This window comes from Canis lupus, chromosome 18 (genome assembly GCF_011100685.1).
Source record: "Canis lupus familiaris isolate Mischka breed German Shepherd chromosome 18, alternate assembly UU_Cfam_GSD_1.0, whole genome shotgun sequence".
NCBI lineage: Eukaryota > Metazoa > Chordata > Mammalia > Carnivora > Canidae > Canis > Canis lupus.
In genome coordinates, this window is record NC_049239.1 from 24,273,703 (window position 1) to 24,286,551 (window position 12,849).

Here is a 12,849-nt window from a genome sequence, read left to right on the forward strand (position 1 = left end):
TCAAAAGTTAGTGGATCAAACAAAATATGCACAAGATCAAAATGAGGAAAACTATAAAATTCTGATGAACAAAATAAAAAACTAAACGAATGGAGATATATTCCATGTTCATGAATAGGAAAAATAAATATTGATCAAATGTTGGTTATTTCCAAATTGATCTGTAGGTTCATTGCAAGCCCAATCAAAACCCCATCAAGTGATCTTATAGACATCAACAAACTGAATCTAACTTACTTACATGAAAAGGTAAAGAGAATAGTCAACACAATATTGAAGGAGAAGAACGAGGCTGAGACTGACACTACTCAACTTCAAACTATGCTAATCAAAACAGTGTGGTATGGGAGAGAACAGACAAACAGATCAATGTGACAGAAGAGAACAGAAATATACTTCCATATATTCAGTCCACTGATCTTTTGACAGAGGTGTAAAGGAAAGAAAATGAAGCAATGATCTCAACAAATGATGGATATTCACACGAAAAAAAGGAACTAAATATAGATCTTACAACTGCACAAAAATTAACTCAAATGGATCATAGATCCACATATAAAAAAAAACTATAAAACTCTCAGAAGACAACAAATAAAATTTAGAAGACCTTGGGTATGGCAATGAGTGGTTAGATACAACACCAAACTTCTAATCAACGAGAAAAGTAAATGCTAAACTGGACTTCAATAAAATTCAAATCTCCTGTTCTGCGAAAGTCAATGTCAAGAAAATTAGAAGACAGGCCAAGACTGGGAGAAAATATTTGCAAGAGACACATATGATAAAGGACTATTACCTAAATGCACAAAGAACTCTCAAAACTCAACAGCCAGAAAACAACTCAATTAAAAAATGGTCCAAGAACCATTAAGATAGACATTTCATCAGAGAAGAAAGACAGATGGCAAACAAGCATATGAAAATATGCTCTACATAATAGGTCATCAGGGAAATGCAAATTAAAACAACAATTAGATATCATTATACACCTATTAAAATGGCTGAAATGTGGAACACTACAACATCAACTGCTGGTGAGGATATGGAGCAATAAGAACACTGATGGCTGGTGACAATGCAAAATGGTACAGTCACTTTGGAAGACAGTTTGGTGGTTTCTTACAAAATTAAACATAATCCAACAGTTGCATTCTTTACTATTTAACCAAAAGAACTAAAACCTTAAAGCTACACAAAAATCTGTACCTGGATATTTATAGCAGCTTTATTCATAGTTGCCAAAACTTGGAAGCAACTAAGATGTCCTTCAGTAGGTAAATAAATATATTGTGGTACGTCCAGACAGTAGAATATTATTCAACATTAAAGAGATATGAACTATCAAGTCTTGAAAAGACATTGAGGAAACTTAGATGCATATTACTAAGTGAAAGAAGCCAATCTGAAAGGCTAATTACTGTATATACAGTTTCAACTACATGACATTTGGAAAAGGGTAAACTATGGATACAATAAAAGATCATTGGTTTCTAGAGATGGGCAGAGATGAATAAGTGAAGCATAGAGGATTTTTAGGGCAGTGAAACTATCCTGTATGTTACCATAATGATGGATACACGTCATTATACATCTGCTCAAATCCCTGTAATGTACAAAGCCAAGAGTAATGTAATCCATGGACTTTGGTTGTAATGTAAACCATGGACTTTGGCTGATTATGACATATTAATGTAGGTTTGTCCTCGGTTAAAAAACAACAACACACATATTACTGAGTAATGTTGACAATAGGGGAATCTATGCATGTGCATGCATCTCTCAAATTTGCTATGAACCTTAAATTGTCTTAAGAATATAGTCTTAATTTAAAAAACTTGGTGAGAATTATCCATCAAGAATCAATGAAAAGGCCTCCTAACATTCAAAATCTTCTACAATCCAGGTCAAACGTACCATCCCACATTATATTTTTATTTTTTATTTCACTTTTTCATTCCTATACAGCCAAATTGTAATATTTTCTCTGAATTTTCCTATATTACTTGTGTAATTTTTCCAAATGGATATAATTCTTCACATTTTCACATGTATGAATCTTTTTTTTAGACTTTGTTTATTTATTCATGAGAGAGAGAGAGACATAGAGACATAGGCAGAGGGAGAAGCATCTGACCCTGACCCTGACCCTGACCCTGATGGAGATTCGATCCCAGGACCCTGGGATCACACCGTGGCCAAAGGCAGAGGCTCAACCATTGAGTCACCCAGGTATTTCCCTGAATCTTATCTATTCTTCAAGGTTCAAATCAAATTATATTTCCCCCACAAAGGCTTTTCTTATGCTCCAGTTTTAAAGAATCTTTTCTGGCCCTGAAATATTCTAGTGTTTTATTATACCTCATATATGAGCCATCGCTTCTAACTTTCTTCTGCAAGTTCTGTATCATCCATTATGGTATCTATTTTGAGAATGAAAGATTCCTTTGAGGTGATATTATACATTTTATTTTTTTCCATAGCATTCATACTTTATACATATAGTGGGTACTCAATAAAATGTGGTTGGTCCAATGAGTTAGAAAATACACACGCAAGTACATTTTAAAAACACATAATTGCTAAAGAAAGAAAATTGGTGCAGAGGAGGGGCAAGGTGACAGAGGAGTAGGGTCCTCAGCTCACCCCACCCCCAACTCATCTGGATGACTGTCCACACCACCTGAGCACCTGCCAATCCGACCTGAGACGTAGAGAAGGGCCGGAAGCTACAGAGACAAGGGTTTTCGCTTCTAACAAGGTTGGAAGGTGGGGAAATAAATAAATACATGAAAAGGGATCCAGTGGAGGGTGGGGAGGGCGTCGGGCTAAGCCGGTGGGGGAGGGGGACGGTCCCCGGGAAAGTCCAGCGTGGGAGCCCCAGGAACTTGAAGCACCCGGTGGATTCTTCCCAGAGGGAGCCACACTCAGCAGGGAGCCCGGCAGGACGGGGAGGGGCAGGGGCGCCCCCAGATCCTGGGGTCATGGCGGGGGGGGTGGGGAGGGCAGGGGAGTGCAGCAGAGCCGTAGGCCTGGCTCGGTCAAGGGCCGGAGTGCAGCCCCCGGGACCTCAGGGAGAAGCCGGGGGTCAGGTGGGGGCTCCGGGTCAGGGGGGGGTCCCCGGGGAGCTGAGCCCCCATCCCTATGGGAGAGGCGGACTGGGAGCTGTGTGGGGAGGTGTTCCCCCGGAGCTGACCCCAGGGTAGGGAGCTGGCCACTGCCAGCGCTGCTGTTCCTCCTGGTGTTGTCTCCTGCCTGGTGGGAGGGCACAGGGGACGGGGCCTCACAGGGTACACAGCTCCCGATGAGCCCGGCTCCTGTGGGGTACACAGCTCCCCCTGAGCCTGGCACCTGGCGGGGGGGGGGGGGGTGCAGCTCCCCCAGGTACAATCACCTGAGAATCAGAACAGCAGGCTGGAAGGACAGGGGAAGAGCCCCCAGAAGACCAGAAGGACAGGGGAAGAGCAAGTTCTGGACCAAGCAGCACTGGAAAGCTCCAGGACTGAGGGAAAATAGTATAATAGAACTAGGGGGTCCCCCTAGTTTTTCCTCTTTTTCCATTACAATCCGTTTTTATATCATACTAAAAACTTCCAATATTTTTTCTCTTTTCCCACCTTAACTACAATATTTTACTAACTCTTCATTTTTAAGGTTTTTCTTTTTTCACTTTCATATTTATACAATAACATGTATTAGATATATTTTTCACTTCTGGATTCCCTTCAACATACTCAATTTAATTTTTATAGATATACAAGATATGGGTATTTGTTTTCTGTTTTTTTGTTTTTTTCCTGCCTCATTTTGTTCTACAATGGTGGAAGTTAGAACCTTCTAAAACATGACCAGTATGCACCCAGAACCAAGTGGAACACTGTGCTGGCTCATTCTGTGAGATTATATTCTCCCTTCCTTCCCATTCTGCCCCCCTCTTCTATCTATCTCATTTATGTTGTGGTGGCCAATGGTGGGGCTCTCCACAGTATTGCTCCTTTATATAAATTTGGGATTGAGCATCTTCTAACCTAAAGAGCTTAATACACTCAAAACCAAGAGAATCACCCTCTTGAACCCCTTAGGTAGACTACATTCTCCCTCCACTACAACTTCCTCACCACCACCATCCCTCTCCTTTTTTCCCTCTTTTCTTTATTTTTTTTTTCTTTTTATTTTTTCTTCTTCTTTATTTTTGTTTTTTGGCTTTTTATTTTTACTACTTTGTTTTAAAATTATTTTTCACTTTAGTAGTACTTTTATTTTCTGTTTTTCTTTTTCTTTTATTTTCTGGTCTCTGACCTCTTCAGAATCATCTAGGGTGCATTTTACTTAGGTCATGGTTGACCTTTTTGACTCAACCCACTCATATAGCCACTCTGCACTGCACAAAATGAGTAGAAGGAAGAATAGTGCGCGCACACACAAAAAGCCCACAGACCAGAAACAGTATTATTTGCCCACACTTAAAGATTTTGGATTTCAATACAATGTCAGCAATTCAGTTCAGAAGTACAATTTTAAAGCTACTGTTGGCTCTGGAAAAGAAGCAAAAGGACTCTAGAGACTTTGTTACTGCAGAATTGAGATCTAATTAGGATGAAATTAAAAATAGATTAAATGAGATGCAATCCACACTGGAGGTCCTAACTGCTAGGGTTAATGAGGTGGAAGAGAGAGCAACAAAATGACTAGAAAGAAGAATTTGCCACAAAAGAAAGAAACCAGAAGTGATACTCTCTGCCAAAGAATTGCTGGACATGGATTTAAATATTATGTCAGAGATATATAATTTAGAAGTACAATTAGAAAAATTCTGGTGGCTCTAGAAAAGAGCAGAAAGGACCTACATATTCTCTTACTACAGAACCGAAATTAAAAATACTTTGTCAGAGATACAGTCCAAACTGGGTGCTCTAACTGATAGGGCTAATGGGGTAGAAGAGAGAGTGAGTGACATAGGAGACAAGTTGATGGTAACAAAAGAAGCTGAGGAAAAAAGAGAAAAACAAGAGTCCATGAGGAAAGGCTTAGGAAAATAAGTGATATCTTGAGAAGGAAGAATATACGTATAATTGGGGTTCCAGAAGAGGCTGAGAGAGAGAGGACCACGAAGTATATTTGAACAAATCATAGCTGAGAATTTCTCTATCTGGGAAAGGAAACAGGCATTCAGATCTAGGAGACAGAGAGGACTCTCCCCCAAAAATAAACAAAAATCCATCAACACCCCGACATATAATGGTGAAGATTGCAAATTCCAAAGACAAAGAGAAAATCCTTGAAGCACCAAGAGACAAGAAATCCCTAACTTATATGTGGAGAAATATTAGGTTAACAGCAGCCCTCCCCACAGAGACCTGGCAGCCAGAAAGGGCTGGCAGGATATAGTCAGGGTCCTAAATGAGAAGAACATGCAGCCAAGAATACTCTATTTAGCAAGGCTCTCATTCAGAATAGAAGGAGAGGTAAAGAGCTTCCAAGATAGGCAGAAACTGAAAGAATATGTGACCACCAAACCAGCTCTGCAAGAAATACTAAGGGGGGACTCTGTAAAAGAAAGAGGAAGTCCAAATAAATAATCCACAAAAACAGGGACTGAATAGGTATTACGATGAAAAAATTCATATCTTTCAATAGTTACTCTTAACATGAATGGGCTAAATGATCCCATCAAAAGATACAGGGTTTCAGACTGGATAAAAAAAAAATAAGACCCATCTATTTGCTGTCTACAAGAGACTCTTTTTAGATCTAAGGACACCTCCAGCCTGAAAATGAAGGGGTGGAGAACCGATTACCATTCAAATGGTCTTCAAAAGAAAGCTGAGGTAGCAATCCTCATATCAGATAAATTAGAGTTTAACCCAAAGACTGTAGTAAGAGATAAAGAGGGACACTGTATCATACTTAAAGGGTTTATCCAACGAAAGGACCTAACAATCCCTAATGTGGGAGCTGCCAAGTATATCAATCGATTAATAACCAAAGTAAAGACATACTTAGATAATAATACACTAATAGTAGGAGACTTCAACTCGGCACTTTCTGCAAATGGCAGATATTATAAGCACACCATCAGCAAAGAAACAAGGGCCTTAAATGATACACTGGACCAGGTGGATTTCACACATATTTACAGAACTTTGCATCTGAACACAACTGAATACACATTCTTCTCAAGTGCACATGGAACTTTCTCCAGAATAGACCACATACTGGGTCACAAATCAGGTCTCAACCGATACCAGAAGATTGGGATTTTCCCCTGCATATTTTCAGACCACAATGCTTTGAAACTAGAACTCAGTCACAAGGAGACATTTGTAAACTCAAACACATGGAAATTAGAGAACATCCTACTAAAAGATGAAAGGGTCAACCAGGAATATGAAAAGAATTAAAAAGATTCATGGAAACTAATGAGAATGAAGATACAACCATTCAAAATCTTTGGGATACAGCAAAAGCAGTCCTCAGAGGGATGTATTTCCTTCTAATACATCACAATACAAGCCTCCCTCAAAAAAATTGGAAACAACAAATACACAAGCTAACCTTGCACCTAAAGGAACTTGAGAAAGAACAGCAAATAAAGCCTACATTCAGTAGAAGGAGGGAGATAATAAGGATTCGAGCAGAACTCAATGAAATAGAGACCAGAAACACTGTTTAAAGAAGAAACAATACGTATTCTACTAAAGCTGTTCTAAAAGATAGAAAGGGACAGAATATTTCCAAACTCGTTTTATGAGGCCAGCATAACCTTGATTCCAAAACTGGACAAAGACCCCACCAAAAAGGAGAGTTATAGACCATAACTCTGATGAACACAGATGCAAAAATTCTCAACAAGATACTAGCCAATAGGATCCAACAATACATTAAGATGATTATTCACCATGACCAAGTGGAATTTATCCCCGGGATGCAAGGCTAGTTTAACACTCGTAAAACAGTCAACGTGATGGATCATATCAACAAGAGAAAAAACAAGAACCATATGATCCTCTCAATAGATGCAGAGAAAGCATTTGACAAAATATAGCACCCATTCCTGATCAAAACTCTTCCGAGTGTAGGGATAGAGGGAACATTCCTCAGCATCTTAAAAGCCATCTATGAAAAGCCCACAGCAAATATCATTCTCAATGGGGAAACACTAAGAGCATTTTCCCTAAGATCAGGAACACGACAGGGATGTCCACTCTCACCACTGCTATTCAACATAGTACTAGAAGTCCTAGCCTCAACAGTCAGGCAACAAAAAGAAATAAAAGGCACTCAAAATTGGCAAAGAAGAAATCAAACTCTTCCTCTTTGCAGATGACATGGCACTATATGTAGAAAACTCAAAAGGCTCCACCCCAAGATTGCTAGAACTCATACAGCCATGCGGCAGTGTGGCAGGACACAAAATCAGTGCCCAGAAATCAGTGGCATTTCTATACACTAACAATGAGACTGAAGAAAGAGAAAATAAGGAGTCAATCCCATTTACAATTGCGCCCAAAAGCATAAGATACCTAGGAGTAAACCTAACCAAAGAGGTAAAGGATCTATACCCTAAAAACTACAGGACACTTCTGAAAGAAATTGAGGAAGACACAAAGAGATGGAAAAATATTCCATGCTCATGGATTGGATGAATTAATATTCTTAAAATGTCAATGCTCCCCAGGGCAATTTACACATTCAATGCAATCCCTATCAAAATACCATGGACTTTCTTCAGAGAGTTGGAACAAATAATCTTAAGATTTATGTGGAATCAGAAAAGACCCTGAATAGCCAGGGGAATATTGAAAAAGAAAACCAATGCTGGGGGCATCACAATGCTGGATTTCAGGTTGTACTACAAAGCTGTGGTCATCAAGACAGTGTGGTACTGGCACAAACACAGACACATAGATCAATGGAACAGAATAAGGAACCCAGACATGGGCCCTCAACCCTATCGTCAACTAATATTAGATGAAGCAGGAAAGACTATCCATTGGAAAAGGACAGTCTCTTCAATAAATGGTGCAGGGAACACTGGACAGCCACATGCAGAAGAATGAAACTGGACCATTCTCTTACACCAGACACAAAAATAAACTCACAATGGAGGAAAGATCTCAATGTGGGACAAGAATCCATCAAAATCCTAGAGGAGAACATGGGCAAGACCCTGTTTGAACTTGGCCACAGCCACTTCTTGCAAGATACATCCATGAAGGCAAAAGAAACAAAAGCAAAAATGAACTATTGGGACTTAATCAGGATAAAAAGCCTCTGCACAGCAAAGAAACAGTCAACAAAACTGAAAGACAACCTACAGAATGGGAGAAGATATTTGCAAATGACACATCAGATAAACGGCTAGGATCCAAGATCTATAAAGAAACTATTAAACTCAACAGCAAAAAAACAAACAATCCAGTCATGAAATGGGCAGAAGATATGAACAGACATTTCACCAAAGAAGACATAGACATGGCCAATAGGCACATGAGAAAATGTTCCGCATCACTGGCCATCAGGGAAATACATATCAAAACCACCATGAGATCCCACCTCACCCCAGTGAGAATGGGGGAAATTAACAAGACAGGAAACCACAAATGTTGGAGAGGATGCGAGAAAGGGGAACCATCTGCACTGTTGGTGGGAATGTGAACTGGTGCAGCCACTCTGGAAAACTGTGTGGAGGTTCCTCAAAGAGTTAAAGATAGATCTGCCCTACGACCCAGCAATTGTACTCCTGGGGATTTACCCCAAAGATACAGATACAGTGAAACGCCGGGACACCTGCGCCCCGATGTTTCTAGCAGCAATGTCCACAACAGCCAAACTGTGGGAGGAGCCTCAGTGTCCATCAACAGATGAATGGATGGAGAAGCTGTGGTCTCTGTATACAATTGGATATTCCTCAGCCATTAGAAATGATGAATCTCCACCATTTGCTTCAACGTGGATGGAACCGGAGGGGATTATGTTGAGTGAAGTAAGTCAATCGAAGAAGGACAATCATCATATGGTTTCACTCATAGGGTGAATATAAGAAATAGTGAAAGGGATTATAGGAGAAAGGAGGGGAACTGAGTGGGAAAAATTAGAGAGTGAGGCAAAACATGAGAGACTCCTAACTCAGGGAAAGGGGAGGTGGGCAGAGGGATGGGGTGATTGGGTGATGGGCACTGAGGGGGGCATTTGATGGGATGAGCACTGGGTATTTGTTGGCAAATTGCACTTCAATAAAAATAAATAAAAGAAAAGGAAGAAAATTGGTGAAGTTTTGGTGAATGTTATTTCAGAGTTTAACACTTCATCCTATGATTTTATGGATGCTTCCTATAATTGTTTTTGCTTCCAATAATTTTAAATAAATGAATCGACTCATGGGTTTTTATAAGTAACTAAAGTTTTTAGGAATCACCTATCCCAATCTACTTGTATAACAGACAGAGACACTGAGGTTCAGAAATGTTAAGGTACTTGCAAACACAACATTTTTATTGGCAAGGAGTAGCTGGCACAAAGAATCTCATGTTTTGACATTCGGTCTAGAGAACTTTCCACTAGTTGTCATTCTTATTTTTCTGTAGTGGCCCAACTCAGAGTTGGGTGTTCAATAAAATAGCTTTGCTTTATTTGTATTGTTTTTTTTTTAACTTTGAGGCATGTTTTACTTATATTTTCAAGAATTCAATTAAATTTTTGTTCAATAAATTGTTATTATGCAAACATCACCATAATTGAGTTTTCATTCATATAAATGGAATCATATAGTCTGATCTCTTATGACTGATATTTCACTGAGCATATTGTGTTTGAGTTTCATCCATGCTGTAGCATTTATCAGCAATTCATTCCTTTTTATTGCAACTCATGCTCCATTGCATGGATATACAACTTTTTGTCTATGTCTCTATTAGTTGATGGATTTAGGCCATTTCTAATTGTGACTATTATGAGTAATGCTTCTATGAACATTTATTTAATGAGCAAATCTTTTCTGTGTGGGCATATGTTTTTATTTCTTTTGGATACATACCCAGGAGTGGAATATGCTGGGTGAATTTATGTTTCACTTTTTTAAAAAACTGGCAAACTGCTTTCAAAGTTGGCTGTACAATTTTACCTTCCCACCAGCGAAGTATGAGAATCCTGGTTTCTCTGATCTTCAACCACATTTGCTATTATCCATTTTCTTTTCCTTCCTTCCTTCCTCTTTGTTTTACTACATAATAATAGTTAGGAAATAGCATATTATTGTGATTTTATTTTTAATTTCTCTAATAACTAATGATGCTGAGTATGTGTTTATATGTGTATTAGACATTTATGTATTTTCTTTTGTGACTCTGAATCTGTTGCCTATGTTTTCATTGGCGTTTTTATCTTATTATTGGGTGGTTTATTCTTTATTTATTCTAAATATAAGGAGTTTATCAGGTCTGTGCTTTTGAAATATTTTCTTCCACCTTATTGTTAGCTTATTTTCATAATGCTTTCCTTTAAAGTAAAAATATTTTGAATTTTGATGAGATTCTATTTATTTCTTTATCTTTACATATAAAGGTTTTGTTATTTTGCCTTAAGAAATCTTTGTCTAACACAAGGTGTTAGATTTCTCTCCTGTGTTCTCTTCTAAAAAATTTATTACCGTGATAACTCATTTTTAAATTTAATTTTTATTTTTTTAATTTTTACTTAAAAAATTTTTTGCGGGGGTGGATGGGTAGAGGGAGAGAATCTTAAGCAGGCTACAAACCCAGTGCAGAGCCTGATACTGGGCTCATTCTCACAGCCTTGAGATCATGACCTGAGCTGAAATCAAGAGTCGGAGGCTTAAACAACTGAGCACCCAGGTGCCCCTACCATCCATTTTGAGTTGTATTGTTTGTAGTAGGAGACAAGAGCCAATCTTTTTTCCTGTGGAGGTCAATTGTTGAAAATATTGTCCTTTTCTTACTAAATCCCTCCACCTTTTTGAAAAGTTACAGTTTTCTTGACCATAAATGTTAGAGTTTATTTCTGGACTTCAATTCCATTCTATTAATCATTACATGTATCCTTATGCCAAAGGTATCTATATGTATAACTATATGTGTATCTATCTATCTATCTATCTATCTATCTATCATCTATCGATTGATCATACACCAAATACTATTTGTATATATATTATAGTAAATAGTATGCATAAGATATATAATAGTAGTAAAATATAAAATGATCTATATGTATATGTAACTTCATATAATCTTTAAAGTCAGAAAATGAAAGCACTCTGATTTTGTTCTTTTTTTCAAAATTGTCTTGATGACTTTAGGTCTTTCGGGTTTTTAAAGTTTTTGAGATCAGCTTACCAATTTCTGCAAGAAAAAAACCTGTTATAACTTTAGTAAGGATTAAATTAAATATATTGATTAATGGAGAGAATTACTATCCTAATAATATTAAATCTTCCAATTCATGAACAAAGGATTTACTGTTTATGTCTTTTACTTATTTATGTCTTCTGTAAGTTATTTTAATGTTCTTATATGACTTTCAGTGAATTGCTTTTGCAATTCTTTTGTTAAATTTATTCCTATGTTTTTCATTTTTGAAAGCATTGTGAATGGAACTGCATTCTTACTTTTATTATTGGTTTGTTCATCACTTGCATGTTGAAATGCAGTTGATTTTCGTATCAATATGATCTTGTAACCTGTGAACTTTCTGAACTAATGTTCAAGATAGATTGGGGGAAGGACTCCATATTATCATGAATAAAAAAATCTTACTCCTTTGTTTCCAGAATAATGCTTAGATTTCTTTTTCTTGCCCGATTTCACTCTCTAAAACCTCCAGAACAATGTTGAATAGAAGTGGTACAACTGTGGGTGTGCCTCAGTAGCTCAGTCACTAAGTGTCTGACTAAGTGTCAGCTCAGGTCTTGATCTCAGGGTCCTTGCATTGGGCTCCACACTGAACATGGAGTCTACTAAAAACAAAAACAAAAAAGTGGTGCAAGTGGGCATCTTTGCCTTTTCTCTAGGGAAAGTATCCAGTCATTCATAATTAATGATGTTAACTATAGGTCTTTTATATGTGACCTTTATCAGATTGTGTTTGTTGAGTTTTTTTTAATATAAATGAGCATTGTTTTTTGTCAAATACTTTCTCTCCATCTATTGCTATGTATGAATACATGATTTTCGTTCTTTAGTCTATCAATACAATGTATTACATTAATTGATTCTTGCATGTTAAATCAACCTTACACTCCTGGGATATATCCTATGTGGTCATAATGTATAAATTTTATATGCTGGAGGATTTGGTTTGGTAAAATTTTATTGTACTAAATACTTTCTTAAAAATCACTCAAATATTGCTCTTTGAATATTGGTGTGTATGTTACTAATCTAAATCCTAGACTATATTTGCTACTTAAACAATTTGTTGATAATGAAGTGATACCCTATACTCCAATCATAATGTGGTATAGTGAATAAAAGGGAGACAAACTTCTGCATCAATTTAAATCTCACACTATACTCATTATTAGTCCAAAATTGCTGCCATCAGAAAACTAGTAAGACAAAGAATGTGAATTTTCTATCTTATTCAACTCAATCTCAAACATCAAACAATTACTTGAGCAATCACCAATTCTCACAGGTATAGTATACCTCATCCTTGACAGACTATATCTTCCATTTTTATTGTCTACTATTCTATTCATTCCATTAGCTGCCTTCTCACTATATTATGACTCCTCTGTTGCCAGTGTCCCCAGGCCTATAACAAAAAACTTGGTCTTTGCTTGCTTTCAATTCTATACCCACTGGTTTATCCTTCCTAACTTAAAATTCTGAC